Source organism: Elephas maximus, chromosome 14 (genome assembly GCF_024166365.1).
Source record: "Elephas maximus indicus isolate mEleMax1 chromosome 14, mEleMax1 primary haplotype, whole genome shotgun sequence".
Lineage (NCBI taxonomy): Eukaryota > Metazoa > Chordata > Mammalia > Proboscidea > Elephantidae > Elephas > Elephas maximus.
Window position 1 is genome coordinate 2,434,058 of NC_064832.1, and position 16,364 is coordinate 2,450,421.

Below are 16,364 nucleotides of genomic sequence, written 5' to 3' on the forward strand. Positions count from 1 at the left end.
TTGAACTGTAAATGTACTTATTAAATGGTCATTGTAACTATAAACTTCAAGGTTATGGCAAGCTTCAGGGTTAGTCGATAAAGTGTATTAGTTTTGTGTAAAGGAGCCATGCATGCAGGTAAAACTTAGCTCGCTCAAAGTTAAGGTGCCAGTTTGAAGTCCTAGTCAAGTTGAGTCTTGGTCCAAGAAAGAATAACATGATTAAGTTAAGACACATCTTCTTGGATTGGGAGTTAAATCTTCATGTTGTGACTATTCATGAAAGCAATTGCTGATGGTGTTTGCGAAATAGATCAGTATGGTTCTAGCTGATCTAGATTCAGGCTTAGATCAACAACATCTGCTCCAATGCAGAAGTGCAGAACTGTGATTATCTGCCTTTTCAAGAATCGGAAGGTAAATTTCAGTAACTTACCTAGTCCCAGTGTTCTCTGCCTCTGAGCCATAAGGTTTATTGGGTGTAATGCTCTAACAGTCAGAGTAAGGCCTTCCTCTGCTAGGAATATAGTAACGCATGAGAGTCTGGGACTTGTTCTCCCTTCATTTTGGAATAAATATTATCTACTTTATCTAAAGAATTAGTCAATGTTCAACCATTTCAAGAGGTGGCATATGATCAGGAACCAATGGTACTGAAGGAACCAAGCTGTTCTAAAGGCATTGGTGAAAAACAAGGCTCCAGGAATCGATGGAATATCAGTTGAGATGTTTCAACAAACAGATGCAGCACCTGAGGTGCTCACTCATCTATGCCAAGAATTATGGGAGAAGGCTTCTTGGCCAACTGACTGGAAGAGACCCATATTATGCCTATTCCCAAGAAAGGTGATCCAACCAAATGTGGAAATTATAGAACAATATCATTAATATCACACCCAAGCAAAATTTTGCTGAAGATCATTCAAAAATGGCAGCAGCAGTATATCAACGGGGAACTGCCAGAAATTCAGGCCGGTTTCAGAAGAGAACGTGGAACCAGGGATATCATTGCTGATGTCAGACGGATTCAGGCTGAAAGCAGAGAATACCAGAAGGATGTTTACCTGTGTTTTATTGACTATGCAAAGACATTCGACTGTGTGGAACATAACAAACTATGGATAACATTGCGAAGAATGGGAATTCCGAAACACTTAATTGTGCTCGTGAGGAACCTTTACATAGATCAAGAGGTGGTTGTTTGTACAAGACAAGGGGATACTGATTGGTTTAAAGTCAGGAAAGGTGTGAGTCAGGGTTGTATTCTTTCTCCATGCCTATTCAATCTGTATACTGAGCAAATAATACAAGAACCTGGACTGTATGAAGAAGAACGGGGCATCAGAATTGGAGGAAGACTCATTAACAACCTGCGTTATGCAGATAACACAACCTCGTTTGCTGAAATTGAAGAGGCTTGAAGGACTTACTAATGAAGATCAAAGACCACAGCCTTCAGTATGGATTGCACCTCAGCATAAAGAAAACAAAAATCCTCACAACTGGACCAATGAGCAACATCATGATAAATGGAGAAAAGATTGAAATTGTCAGGGATTCCGTTTTACTTGGATCCACAATGAACAGCCATGGAAGCAGCAGTCAAGAAATCAAAAGACGCGTTGCATTGGGCAAATCTGCTGCAAAAGAACTCTTCAAAGTGTTGAAGAGGGAAGATGTCACCTTGAAAACTAAGCTGGGCCTGGTCCAAGCCATGGCATTTTCAATCATATCATATGCATGTGAAAGCTGGACAATGAATAAGGAAGACCGACGAATTGACGCCTTTGAATTGTGGCGTTGGCGAAGAATATTGAATATACCATGGACTGCCAAAGAAAGAATAAACCTGATTTAGAAGTACAGCCAGAATGCTCCTTAGAGGCAAGGATGGCGAAACTGCGTCTTACATACTTTGGACATGTTTTCGGGAGGAATTAGTCCCTGGAGAAGGACATCAAGCTTGCAGAGTACAGGGTCAGCAGAAAAGAGGAGGGCCGTCAACGAGGTGGATTGACACAGTGGCTGCAACAATGAGCCCAGGCATAACAGCGATTGTAGAGATGGCTCAGAACCAGGCGGTGTTTCATTCTGTTGTGCATCGGGTTTCTACGAGTTGTAAACGACTCGATGGCACCTAAAAACAACACTTTGTCTAAAGATTTACTAATATAAAACTCATAATTTAGTATTCACTTTATTTTAGAATTTTCTCTTCACATTACAGACTTTTCTCATTGCTTGCTTGTCTGCTACTTTTTCTTGGCAAGACTCAAGCCTTTTTCCTCTAGGGATGTCTAGGGAAGAAAACTATGCAGGAGAGGAAATTTCATTTGAATTTGTTCCAAATATTCTAACAAACTAATTTATAATGAACTTGCGTTGTCCTTCATTTAAAACAGTGATGATGTAAAAAGCCACACACTACATCTGCACATATAAATGGAAGAATTATTTCCTGATAGAATGACCCAAGAGATTTCTGAAAACTCAAATTCCTGTCTAGGATGGGGACTGTCTGTAATTAGCATCTCGTCCTGTAGATGGTTTCATGTTATATTTTCTGTTGATACATATCTGTCATTGCTTGTTGGAATTTATGGAAAGTCATGATTTTCTGGAGTGCAGGTGGAGAGATGTAGGGGCATTCTTCTAGTGAGGAAAGAAATGGTCTTTGGATATGCTTTTTGAATGACTGAATTGCTGAAAAGATCTGTTCTATCTGTGAGAAGCTCTATCGTTGGCTTTTCTGGGAAGTTAAATCCCAGCCTTTGCTTTGTTAAGTACAGAATTAATGAGGAGGGAGACATGAGTATGACCTAAATCCTCAGTCAAAAACTTTTGTTTGCTTCATCATAATTGATTAAAAAAAGACAAATTCAAATAACTAATTTCAGTGATTTTTACTTTGTTTGTGTCACTAAATAACAGGCTTGGCCAGTTAATTTCCATTAATTTGCCCAGTTTTTACATAGTCATGCAAACATAGCATCTTCATTTTTCTTCCAGCACATTTTCCCAACAGGTGAGAAAGTTAAACTGTTTACTATTATTTTTTAAGTGTCTTTGTGTTCAGGCATCCACATATACACTTCTACAGTTTTCTGAAAAAAAAAATGATACGATGGGCAGCTTGTGTGGAAGTATGAGAAGTGTAACAACTTGTAACTATTTCTAGAACCACTGAGCAGTGCACATTGCCATGTGTTCTGTGATTTCAGATAAATACATGAGGTATCTACAGTTACTCTCAATGAAAGAAGCCCTGATTTTCAGGACCAAGGACAAGAACCAAGAGGTGAGTTTTTGAAACATCTGATGGAGGACACTCATTAAAAATGTCCATGATATATTGAAATAGAGTTAAGTTCTTAAATATATTTCACTAGATTAATTGTGAATTTGTAAAATTAAGCAAGAGAAACACAGAAATTAGCCAGAACATACACAGTCTATTTTGCTTAAGTATTTTATCCTGATAGATGTTTACTGTCCATTTGCCAGATAACAAATGAAGCAAGTTATGCATTACAATAAGTCAATAGATTTGTAAACTATATGTGATATGTTAATATATATTTATAGTTATTTTAGAAATGTTTGAGCTAGATCAAAAAACCAAACCCTTTGCTGTCAAGTGGATTCTATCTCATAGTGACCCTGAAAGGCAGAGTAGAACTGCCCCATAGAGTTTCAAGGGAGCAGCTGGTGGATTCAAACTACCGACCTTTTAGTTAACAGCCATGCTCTTAACTGCTGCACCACCGAGGCTCCATATTTGAACAAGAAAATTTAAAGCTATGTATTATATCAAGTGTCAGGGTGTAAAAAAAATGTTATGTCTGAAAATTTGATATGTGCTTTTAAGTGGGAATATTTTAAAATTATGCTAACAACCTTATATATATATATATATATACGTATGTATACCTTTTTGTATATATACAAAATTATGACAACAACAATATGTACAAATGCCTATATATATATATATATATATATATATATATATATAACTTTTTTTAATTATACAAAAAGAAACTGGTAATCAGGAAGTACCTTGCCTACTGCCACTTAGACTTATAAAACTGTAATTGTAATGTACTATAGAGGTTATTTTTGTTACTATGGCATTTTAATTTCTATTTGTAAAAAGCCATGTCCTTACAAAAATAAGTTAAATGATTTTTTTTCTAGAAAGGTGTAAGCTTAGTGGTTTACATCGAGAGCCTAGTAATTATTTTAGTTTTTATAGTATCAAATCTTTGAGGACTGAAACTATAGTGGATACTTCACATACTGATTGTTTTACATGGAAATAATTTAGCTGGCCAATAGAATATTTATTTCGGTGAAATCCAGCATTGACATTAATAAAATTAAGAGCACTAGACCTTGAAGAAAATAGGTAGTTAAAGAAAAATTAGATATAAACTATCTTTAACCATTATATTCTTCAACAGCTGTGCCTTTATTAATCTACAAATCTTCAAAAATGAAAGAACTCCTGAACCACCCAGACATATAGAAGACTCATTAGACCTGGTTCCTAAAAGATAGCTCAAAATTCCTCTGCACGTGTTCTTTCCCCTCAATCAAATCAATATCAACGAAATCAGCTTGTCTACATTTGAGATTTAGTAATTCAGCAATTTTCTGCAGGAAAGAATAATCCTAAAGATTGTGTTTGTATCTATATATTTACTGTCCACTTTTATTTGAGTTTGTCTTTAACCATAAGTGCTAGGGCCTCTGAGGGATCAATGTTCTTTCTTTTTTTTTCCTTTGAATTTTCTTTTCTTTTTACCCTTTTCCTTCACTTGCTTTCTCTTTCCTTCTCTCCTTTTCTCCACTCTTCTTCTTCTTCTTCTTTTTTTGTTTGACTCTCATCTCTGTTTTCCCCTTCCTTTCCCTTTTTATTCTTTATTTTGTAGGATGGGCTCTGTGTTTAATTGTAATGGCTTCCCAAGAAGCCTCCTGAGTAAGTTCAGGAAGCCTCAGCGGTTGGTCTTCCAGCACTCTTTCACGAGAAGAAATCTTTCTGAAGATTTCTTAAGAAAGCTATCCCCACTTAACACATTAATATCCCCCTTACCTGTGTATATTAATTTCTTAAATATAATTTCTCTGCTTCCTGATTTGATTCTTCTTTTCTTTCATTTTCTACTTTTTAGGTCTCCATCTGATGCGTGGGTACAAGTTTTTCCTTTTTTCCTGCTTAACTTTCATCAATATACTCACCATGAGAGGTAAATATTAAGACACATTTAACAAAATAGACAATTCTTATAATGTACAGTTTTATCCTATGTCCAAAAATGTGTGTCTGTGAATTATAAATACATAATATTCTTTTTATAAGTAATATACTTATAAAAGATCCAGATGATTTGTTCTGATCAAATGTCCATAGAGAAACATTCAAGGACAATAATAAAAAGCTATTGTTGATTGATTCTTTATCAGGATCCAGGCAGTTCTTTAGGTACTTTACATGTAAAAACACACACACACTAACTTCAGAGATACATACAATTGATTTCCCCATTTTACGAATTATGAAACTGAGGCACAAAGAGGTTTACGAAGTTACACAAGGTCACAGAGATAGTAAGCGGTGAAGGCGGAATTCAAACACAGACAGTGTTGCCCCAGAGTACGCATTAATCGTCACTGTGCTGTGCGCTCTTTCCAGGGGTGTCCTGGGCCTTAAACAGGCGCACACTGAGTGAGAAAGCTAACCATTATTTGGTCACTTGAATGATCCAATTCCAACACCGACTAGCATTTTTTAAAGTAACATTGATGAGTTTCGAGATTGTTGTTTAATTACAAATATATAAATAGAAATATCCAGCAGAATAAAATAAGATGGGGTTTCACTGATAGTGTCATAGACAGTTGGATTAGAAAGGATTCTAAGATCATCTAGTTTAATCCTTTATTTTCCAACGAGTAAATTGAGACAGATTTGTGGCTAAATACAGAAAACAACTAAAACTCATACCTTCTTACACTGAGTTTGGATTTTTCCTTTGAGTATGTTCCTTTTCAGAATCTGGATATTGAAGTTCTAATTCTGACCACTTTCAGTGCCTAAGAAGTATTATATATAAAAACCTCTTCCGTTGTCCTTTATCTCTCTTTACAGTGTCTATTTTCTCCCCCATGGCTACCCAGCACACCTGCGATGGGTTTGAAAAATGCTGGCTGCTAAGGTACTAGTTGTTAATTGTTATGTGTCAGTTAACTTCAGTTCAAAAACTTTTGCTGAAAATATAGATCATATTGTAAGGGTACTCACCACAAATACTACCAACTCAAAGTACTGACTGTATGTCAGTAGAGTATAAAAGTATGTTAGGAGTTGTGGGATAAGCAAACAGAAAATGGAAGGCATTATGAGTTCTTAAGAAGAGACAGAAAATCTATGTCCAAATAATTGCTAGAGGGAATAATATACTAAATAATTTTGTAGTTATCTGATGCATTTCAAAGTCCAGGCTCTTCAAATTTAGTGAGAGATTCATAAACATTGAAAGTCATTTGAGGCAGGAAGGACCAAACTTCTAATAGTGGAATATCATAATATTTCATGAGATATTCCTGAAGAGGGGTTATTTTTGCTGCTATATAGATCATATTGTAAAGGGACACACCACAAATATTATCAACTGTAAGTACTGGTTTTACGTCAATTTATTTGTTTAGAGTTTATCTTCGCCACCAGAGAATGTTTCTTGAAAGCAGAAATCCTTTCCCTCTTTGTCATTGCTGACCTCTGTGCCAAGCACTGTCATGTTTTAAAAAAGAAGTATTAAATGAATGAAAGACTGTTGAGCCCCTGACTGATCTTCTGTGTAGAAGATCCACTAAGATTTAGAGAGAGAACCTGTTATTCATGGGCACATGAATAGAAGTAGAATTGTTAAGGGAAGACATACTGGGATCTTTGGAAGAGAAACTCAGTACATATTTCTAAATATTTATTATGAATAAGCCACTGCACAAGATTAATAGTGAAGAAGAACTCCAAGACCTAATGGACATATTCACACTGATGTTCATGATTTCTTTACAGGTCTTGCTCTCCTGAGCTCTCATCTCTGAATTAGGTCTTATAGAAGAGTAAATGGAATACAGTAACAATGTAACAGAATTTGTCCTCCTGGGATTCACGCAGGATCCTGAGGGCCAGAGAGTGTTAACTGTCATATTTTTGCTCATCTACATTGTGACAATGGTGGGCAACCTGCTCATTGTCATGACTGTTGTTGTCAACCCCTCCCTGGGCTCCCCCATGTACTTCTTCCTTGCCTATCTGTCACTCATGGATGCTGTTTATTCCACTGCTGTTTCCCCAAAATGATTCTAGTGTTACTCTGTGATAAAAAGACTATTTCCTTCCCAGCTTGCATGGGCCAGCTCTTTATAATGCACTTGTTTTGTGGTGTCGAGGTTTTTCTTCTGGTGGCAATGGCCTATGACCACTATGTGACCATCTGTTAGGCACTGCATTACTTAACCATCATGAATTGACATGTTTGCATTCTGTTGCTGGTGGTGGCCTGGGTTGGAGGTTTTTTGCACTCTGTGGTTCAACTTCTCTTTGTGTACAGCCTCCCCTTCTGTGGCCCCAATGTCATTGATCACTTCATGTGTGACATGTACCCATTACTGGAACTTGCTTGCTCTGACTCCTATTTTATAGGGCCCACTGTTGTTGCCAATGGCAGAGACATCTGTATGGTAATTTTTATCCTTCTATTAATCTCCTATGGGGTCATCCTAAGATCCCTGAAGACTCACAGTCAGGAAGGGAGGTGCAAAGCCCTGTCTGCCTGCAGCTCCCACATTACAGTGGTTGCCCTCTTTTTTGTTCCCTGTATTTTCATGTATGTTAGACCTGTTTCCAAATTTCCAATTAACAAATTTATGACTGTGGTTTATACAGTTATCACTCCCATGTTGAATCCTCTGATATACACCCTGAGAAATTCTGAAATGAAAAATACTATGGAAAAAATCTGGAGTAGAAAGTTAACCACATGTAGAATAAGAATTTGCATCCACACTGAAAATATTGGTAATTCTAAAGCAAGTAATAGGCAATGAATTATTACATTGAATGATTAAGTCAATTCAATGGATTCCCTAGGAATACTTCTCTTTACTGACGTAAAGGCATCCAAAATGTAGAATAAATTATCCTTTGACATTAGAATGAAACTAATCGAGACATTCTGGAGGCTGGATAGAAGCCATAAGTATTTTTCCTGTTATAAATAAAAATAAGTTTACATTTAATTTTATTTTTCTCAGTATATACTGAAAGAGGAGTCAAAAACATTATTTTTTTTCCTTTTAAAAAGAGAAAAAAACAAGTTACTTACAAAAATTTTCTATCATCCAAATTAGTGAGAAAACAATTTGGCCAATACTTAGAACAAATTTTTGAGGCCAAGAGTGTGGTTTTAAAATTTTACTGTTCATTATTCTATTAACACAACGGTTTTTTTTTTTTTTTTTTTTTTTTTAGCTCCACTATCCGTTTTGTGTTTAAGATTACCTCTGTTCCTCTGGGCAATTTCTATGTATTTCCAATTCTGCATATTTTAGTGGGACATGATATTGTGTTTGGTTTGAGACACCATCAGTGAGCAATTTTGATAGATGGGATGTGGGTGATGAAGAAAACCCAATCTAGTTCTCGATTAGAGGAAAGATACTACTCTTTCACTTTGGATTTGAAAATGACATTAATCTAAGTTATAAACATATTTATATTTTCCTCATTAGTTATTATGTGCATTTTTTGTGGTTCTTAAAAGATTAAATACGGCTTCTGATTTTATCCCCATGAAATTGAAGACGTAGAAAGAAATGTGTTATTTTTCATAAGCAGCATGTTCCCTAAAAGTTGTATTAAACTTAAATGCTTTTTTATGTAGCACTTAGTAATGATTTGGTTTGATAAAAACAAAATTTTATTTTTTCAATTTTATGTAAAAAAATAAGTTTTTCTTAGTCTACAGCCCATCCAGGAACATCAGAAACCAGAAAGCAGAAAGATTTTTTTCAGTGTAATATGGAACATTGTGCTTAACAAGAGTTTACTTTTCTAACTAAAAGAAAGATTTTAAAACATTTCTTATTTTTTAAATCTTAGTGTGTAATTTTTCATGTATATCCAGCAATATATGCAATTATTTATAAATCTTGTAGCCTCTTACCTAGAATATTATCTATATAATTGAAACTACGTGATTGCACTTCTCTGATGCCATTTCTCCACCTCTTCTCAGAATTAATCCCAGTCCTAATTTTTAACCATAGTTAAAAATAGTTTATGTGTGTATGTAGCCTTAAAGAATATTGTTTAGATATTCTTATTCCAGTAGTTTCCTTATGGAATATTTGGTGTTGTGTTGTGTGTTGTCTATGTGCAGGATCATATCATCCGTGCATATGGATAGTTTTAACAATTCTTTTTAAATTTGGATGCCATTATTTATTTTTCTTGCCTAATTTCTCCAGCTAGGACTTCCAGCACTAGTTTAAATAGGAGTGGTGATAAAGGGCCTCCATGTCTTATTCCTGTTCTCAGGGGGAATGCTTTCAACCTCTATCCATTGAGAATGATGCTGGCTTTTGGTTTTGTATAAACGTTCCTTAAATTTCTCTACTATTCCTATTTTATTGGGTTTTTTTTTAATCAGGAATAAGTGTTGGGTTTTATCAAATATCAATTGTTTTATCATGTGATTATTTTCTCTCATTCTTTTTGTATGATGGATTATGTTGATTGATTTTCTAATGTTGAACCATCCTTATACACCTGGTATGAATCCCACTTGCTAGTGGCGTATTACTTTTTTAATATGATGCTGAATTCTACAGGCAAGAATTTTGCTGTGTATTTTTGCTTTTGTCCATGAGAGATAAAATTTAGTCTGTACTTTTATTTTTTATATTTGTGTGTTTTCCTGGCTTTGGTACCAGGGTTTTACTGGCTTTATAGAATGAATTTGAGAGATTTCCTTCATTTCTTTGCTCTGAAATAGTTTGAATAGTGCTGGTGTGAGCTCTTCTCGAATATTTGGTAGAATTCTCCAGTGAAGCCATTCAGGCCAGGGCTTTTATTTGTTGGCAGTTCTTTTTTTTTTTTTTTTACCCCATTCAGTCTCTTCTCTTGTTATGCATTTTTCAGATTTTCTCTCTCAGTTTTTGTTCATTTAGGTAGGTAGTGTGTTTCTAGAAATTTAACTCTTTCCTCTAGTTTCTTGAATTTGTTGGAGTACAATTATTCATAGTATTCTGTTATGATCTTCTTTATTTTAGATAGGTTTGTTGTAATGTCTCTCTTCTCATTTTATTTGAGTTATTTTTTTCCTCTCCTTTTTTTTTCTTTTGTCAGCTTGTCTGATGGTTTGCAGAATTGTTTGGTCTTTTCAAAGAACGAAGTTTTGGTCTTGTTGATTCTTTATGTTGTTTTTTTCTGATATTTCATTTATTTCTGCTCTAATCTTTATTACTTCCTTTCTTTTGTTGACTGTGGCCTCTTTTTGCTATTCTCTTTCTATTTGTTCTAGTTGTAGAGCTAACATTTTTCTTTTGATATATTCTTCTATTTTGATGTGTGCATTTAGTGCTATAAATTGACCTCTGAACACTGCCTTTGCTGTTTCTCAAGGGCTTTGATATGCTATGTTTACATTCTCATTTGATTCCAGGAATTTTTTGATTCCCTCTTTGATTTCTTCTATTAGCCAGTGGTTTTTAAGTAAGATGTTATTCAGGTTTCATGTATTTGATTTTTTTTCCCTTGCTCTATTGTTGTTGATTTCTACTTTTATGGTGTTCTGATTAGAGAGAACGTTTTGTATTATTTTAATGTTTTTGATTTTATTGAGAGTTGTTTTGTCCCTAAAATGTGGTCTGTTCTGGAGAATGTTTCATGTGCGTTGAAAAAAATTCACGTTTTGCTGTTGTGTGCTGAAGTGTTCTATATAATCCTATGAGGTAGAGTTGGGTGATCATGGTCTTTATTATCTCCTGCATTTTTGCTGTATTTCTTTGTAGATGTTCTGTCCTTTATACAGTGGTGTGTTGAAATCTTCTGCTATTACTGTGGAACTGAGTATTTCTCTTCTCCATGCTCTTAGAGTTTGCTTTATGTATTTTGGAACCCTGTCATTGAATGTATAGATATTCGATTGTCATTTTAATCATTATATACTGTCCTCCCTTGTCTTTATGTTCTATTTTACCTCAAAGTCTATTTTATCTGAGAGCAATATTTCCATTCCTACTCTTTTTTGGTTACTGTTTCCTTGATTTTTTTTTTTTGTCTTTTAATTTTTAGTATTTTTATGTCTTTTTGTCAATGATATGTCTCTTGTAGATAGAATATTGGTGAAATATTATTTTTTAATCATTCTGCCACTCTGTATCTCTTTATGGGTGCATTTAAGCCATTTATATTCAGTGTAATTATTGTTGGACGGATATGAGTTTTTTCCTGTCATACTGTGCTTTTCTTCTGTGGTGCTCACGTTTTCTTTTTTCTCTTACTTTCCCATGCTGAGTTCCTTTTGTTTGTGGATTTTCTTTTCCTCTCTTTCATTATTATAAATTTTGTGTTTACTGCGTCTTTATTTTTTTTATTTTTTGGATGGTTAGTTTTGTTAACTTTCTTTATGGTTTCCTTGAAATTTACCCTTATCTTCCTACGTTTGAATCAGTCGTTTATTACTTGATATTGTCTTGACTGCCTCTCCATCTGAAAGTTCTATACCTACCCATTTATTCTCCTTTTTATTGTTTTGATGTTGTCATCATTTATTGATTGATGTTTCTGTTTTCCTTTCTGAGTCTTTAGCTTTGTTTTATTATTGAGATTTCTTTGCCTAGGTTGGTATCTGACTGATGCTTACCTTTGTCCTAGATTGTGGTTGTTGTCTGATGTTGGTTCTATAACAGAAGGTCTCCCTTTACATTTCCTGTAAGTTTGGTTTGGTGTTTTAGAATTCCCTTAAATTCTGTTTATCTGGATACGTGCTAATTTTGCTATTTTATTGGAGAGTTTTGCAGGATATATTACTCTTGGTTGGCAATTTTATTAATTCAAGGTTTTTTATATGTCATCCCATCACCTTCTTGCCTGCATTGTTTTTGCTGAGTAATCAGAGTTTAATCTTATTTTTTCTCTTTGTAAGTGACTTTTTGTTTTTCTAGAGCTGCTCTCAGGATTCTTTTTCTTTGGTTTTGGAAAGTGTAATTATGATATATCATGGTAACTTCTTTTGGAGTCCATCCTATATGGGGTTTTTGAACTTACTGGATGGTCATTTTTTCTTCTTTCATGCTATTTTGGAAGTTTTCTGTCAGCACATCTTCAACAATCTTCTCTGTTTTTTCCACTTTCTTCTCCTGCTCTGGAACTCCAATCATGTGCAAATTTTGCTCTCAATTGTATTCCACATAATTCTTAATTTTTGTTCATTGTCTTCTCTAATTTTTCCTCAGAGTGGTGTCCATATATTTTTTTTCAATATCACTGATTCTGTCTTCCATTGTTTCAATTTTGCTTCTAAAGCCTTCTATTGAGTTGTCTATTTCTGAAATTTTGTTATCTTTCTGATTTTTAGTTGCCTTTTTTGCATGATTTCTAATTCTTTATTTATTGTGTAGTTTTGTTCTTGTATTATTTTCCTGAATTCTTCTATATTTTTGTCTGTTTTCCTTTTTTTGTCTTTGTTTTTGTTGTTTTCATCTATTTTTTTCATAATGTTGTGTATTTTTTTCCTTTTTTTTTCTGTGTCTATTTATCTCTTTCCTAATGTCTTGGAGAGCTCTAAATATTAGTATTTTGTATTATCAGGTAGTTCCACTGCCTTTTCTTCCACCAGAAGTTTATCTGATTATTTTGGTCACTTTCTGGAGCCAACTTGTTCTGCTGTCTCTAAGACATTAAGGTCTTATTTTCTTTGTTTATTGATTGTATATTTGTTTGTTTCATCCTGTTTTTCTCTTTCGTTTTGATATCAGGGTGGGTAGGCTGGGCTTGCTTGCTGCTTGCTTGTTGTGGGCACAATATTTCTCACCACCTTGTCCAGTGGGCAGAGCAGCGGCAGTCAGGGTAAGGCTTCTTCTTTCTACACTGATTTGGTGAGGTGGGTTAAGGTGGCTTGGGTGGGTGATATTTGCTTTCTGATGTTGGCCCAGAGGTGTGGGAGCATTCACAGCCCCTCACTATATGGAACAGGGTGTCAGATGGGTGGTGGTACAGGCTTACTTCCCACCATTCAGCTGTTGGTCGAGAGGTGGAAAGGCACATGCAATGGGAGTCTGGGGTGGAGGTATGCCTGAGTGTTGGGGATACTCTAGCCTTGGCAGCAGGGAGAGGTCCAGACAAAGGGGAGGAAGTGGCATATGTACTAAAGGAGGAGGTGTGAAAAAGCTTGTTTTTCTGGTTAAGAAGTGTTCTGTACCGTGTTGTGAGCTCTTTGAAGTTGATTTCCATCTTCCCTGTCTGGGGTCATTATTGGTTGTTTCATAATAGTTGACAGGGACCTCTACTTCATGTCTCTCCTAGCTCTCTGCTTTCTGTCAATATCCTCTTTCATTCAGTTTTTGACCTAGTTCCTCATCCCTTCATTTGATGCTTAAAGTTCCAGGATTGATGTTTGTATCTCTTTTACTTAGTTTTTTGGGTCTTTGCTGCAGAGAGATGGCATGGTGTATGTGTCTAGGATGTAATGTAAGCTGGATTCACATGGTTCATTTTTTAATATGTGTATCCAGTTCTTTGAATACCCATTCCTTAAAAGTCTTTCACTTCCCTATTGAATTTAATAAAACTTTGTTGAAAATTCACGAGTATATATGTGTGATTCTATTTCTAGACTCTGTGTTCAATTTTGTTCAACTGTTTGTGTAATTGTGCAACAGTGTAACAGAGTGTTAATTACATTTGTTCTGTAGTCCATGTAGACCTATGTAGAGAAGATTTCTCCAGCGAGCTTATTAGACTTCTAAAATGACTACTCATGCTTCTCAGAGGGAGCACGTAGAAGTTGCCAGGCTAGTTAAGGGCTATCCCCACAAATGGCTCAAGATTCTGTCATATTCTAGAGACCAAGACAACCATATACTTGTTCAGGTTGATAAGGGTGAAGAAACTAACACCATATCTTTGGGTAGTTTTAACATAACATGTAGAAAAGTATAAGATAGAAGAGTTGTGTCAACCTTTAGAAATACAATTTGTATCGGTTCACCTAAGGTCACAATCACAATCATACACAGGCAAGGTACACTCAACCTCTTCACCAACGTCTTATCTCATCATTGCCTCAGCTTGAAGTTCAGGACTTCAATTTCTAAATCCATATCAGGTATGGGTGAGACTCCTTGGGTACAGTTCATTTTGTACAGCTCCTAAATTATTGTTTTTCTGTATTTAAAGACATATGAACTGGAGTCATGTTCTCTCTTTCACACACACAACATACAATGGGACGGAATGCAAGATTATCAAAATAGACACTACTTTTCAAAAAAGTGGCAAGTGAAAAGCTGTGGTGCTTCCTGTAGTCATTTGAATTACATCAACTTATTTCAAATATTAAGGCCAGATTTTTTTCTTAAAACCTACTTTGTCATGTTAGAATTTTAGAATATATGGCTGTATTCGAATTGCTAAATAATACTTGAGAGATTTTGAGGCTATTTTGATGAATTTTTACAAAATTTTGTAACTCCTTTTTTATCTTTGCTTGAGTTATGCTGTGTGTAGAAAATGAGTTTGAAAGTATTTTAATTTTCTTTTGTCCCAGAAGGATTTTTTGCTGAAATGATGAGTTGAATTCATTGATAAAGCTATATGTGGATGGATCTTTTTTTTTTTGGGGGGGGGGAGAAATTAAAGCATCATTTAACAGGTATCATGTTATTATTTTGATTTTTAATTTTGTGTGTGTGTGTTCAGAAAGTTGTATTTTTCAAAGGCTTCCTTCACCTCTTCTCAGTTGAGAAAAATATGGGCCTGTATTTGTTTAGAATCGCCTTTTATTATCCTTTAGACTAGACAGAATCAGCAGTGATGGCACTTTCTTCTCTACCAGATCTCCGTTTGTTTTTCCTCTTTTTTTTTTAAATTCATTTTGCTAGACACTTACCCATTTTATTAGTCTTCTCAAAAACCAACTCTTAGTTTTATGTATTTTCTCTATTTTAAATTAATTTCTATGTTTATGATTTCTTTTTTAGATTTACTGTTTCAATTCTACAATATTCTCCGGGTTTATTTTGCTCTTTCCTTTCTAGCTTCTTGAGATAGAAGCTAGTTCATTTTTTAAATAATCTTTCCTATTTTCTAATATTTGCAATTTAAGGTATACTTTTCTCTTTATGCACTATCTAAGTAAGCTGCATCCAACAAATTTTAGTATTTTTTATAATATAATAATGTACACAATACATTCTAATTTTTACTGTGACTTTTTCTTTGATCCATAGCTTATTAAGAACTGTGTTTTTTAATTTGTAAATAGTTGGGGAGTGTATAGTTACTTGTTTAATCAAATTTCCTAGTTGAATGCTAATATTATCACACGTATTTCTGAATAAGTCCTCTGAAATGTATTGCAGCTTGTTTTGTGCTAGGATATTGTCTCTTTTGGTGAATGTTCCATGAGGACTTTGTGATAAATAGAATAGTCCCAGATTTCCTTTCTCTTCTCTATTGCCATACCGTCACTTTACTTTTGTCTTTATTGGTTTAATATAAAGCTTTAAGTCAGATGATCATTACCCAACATTTTATTGTACAAACTATAACTTCTCATTTTAGAATTATTATAGGAATTTTGGGTTGAGTTTTATAATCTGATTTAATGTTAAGAGATAATTGTATACAAATTCTTTTTGTAGTATAAATTGCAGTGATTTTATCATTTCCTTAAAGTGAATTTATATCTATAATTATATTCCAGTCTAGAAATATTTATTTCTAAAAATTTCTTCAGAATGAAATGTAGGTAATTGTCGATTTAAGCACTCTTTTATGGATATTGGCTAATGAAATTGTATGAAAAGTTTAAAAAATTAAGCTACGTGTTTTAACCTGTAAATAGACACACTCATGATTTTTGACAATAGGATTGATCACACAAGGAAATTAGATAGTGGGGAACCATTGATGTATGCAACAAATTTTCGTTTCTACTGAGCAGCCTGAGAAGAACTAGGACATGCCACAGAATCCTTCACCACACATTCTGAAGTGTAATTAAGATGATTTGGGGGCTGCTAGTAAGAAAGATCTAAAAGAACTGTGACCTTAACAAGGTAGAGTTTTGATTTTCTGTTTACAAAAGAAG

General features: G+C 34.6%; 1 pseudogene; it reads left to right on the forward strand.

Moving 5' to 3' along the window:
• Positions 1-7,111: 7,111 nt before the first annotated feature.
• LOC126058223 (olfactory receptor 4A5-like) lies at positions 7,112-8,094 on the forward strand (annotated as a pseudogene).
• Positions 8,095-16,364: the final 8,270 nt, after the last annotated feature.